The sequence below is a fragment of the Corvus brachyrhynchos genome, unplaced genomic scaffold, assembly GCF_000691975.1.
Source record: "Corvus brachyrhynchos isolate BGI_N302 unplaced genomic scaffold, ASM69197v1 scaffold21, whole genome shotgun sequence".
In the NCBI taxonomy this organism is placed as follows: domain Eukaryota; kingdom Metazoa; phylum Chordata; class Aves; order Passeriformes; family Corvidae; genus Corvus; species Corvus brachyrhynchos.
Window position 1 is genome coordinate 7,234,422 of NW_008236924.1, and position 773 is coordinate 7,235,194.

Genomic DNA, 773 nt, shown 5'->3' on the forward strand with positions numbered 1-773 from the left:
TACAGCACCGGAGAATTTAGATATGCAAATGGGCAGATTGTTAGTTTAGAACTGAAAACAAAACGAGAGAGATTTCTCTTAACAATTCCTGCGGAGCTGGTTGGGTGGCTCCTGTGTGAGCCTGGGTAAGAGAAGCACCATGGGCTCTTCAACTGTTTTCAGCCTGCAAAGCACTTTGAGCTCTTCCTGTTTCTCAGGCATTTGCATATTTTCTCCAGCATTTAAATTCCAGTTCTTCTATCCTGCAACCAGCATTGCAGCTGTCACAAATTTGTAGGCACACATAATCATACAAACGATTTGTGTATGCAGCCAAGCAGCTGCATGTGTATAAGTGCCTGTATAATGAAAATTATATTATAATTAACATTGTATTGATATATTAATGTACAGCTATATTAATTATAAAGCCTGTTTATTTCTAGGTATAATATTTCAAACCATTTACAGTAAAACTGCAAAATAATGTTGTTTTATTTTTCATGATGTCTACAGTGGATGAAGTATGATGAAATTCAGATATATCAAATACTGAATGTAGGTATCTTATTAAGTACAAAACATTTGCTCTGGGATGCGCTGGAGAAGGAGGCACATGAGAGAGTCATTAGGGACTCATTCAGGCTGCAGTTTATAGAACCAGAGAACTTGGGACTCCATGAGCTCCCCAAGACCCAGGAGTCACAGAAACATGGAATGGTTTATGCTGGAAGATCATCTCATTCCCCCCCCTGCCATGGCAGGGACACCTCCCACTGTCCCAGGCTGCTCCA

General features: G+C 40.2%; 1 long non-coding RNA gene across 1 annotated transcript in view; it reads right to left on the reverse strand.

Annotated features, from left to right (window-relative positions):
• Positions 1-773, reverse strand: part of LOC108445183 — a 27,163-nt gene that overhangs the window by 19,159 nt on the left and 7,231 nt on the right. The gene's annotated exons all lie outside the window — the stretch shown is intronic.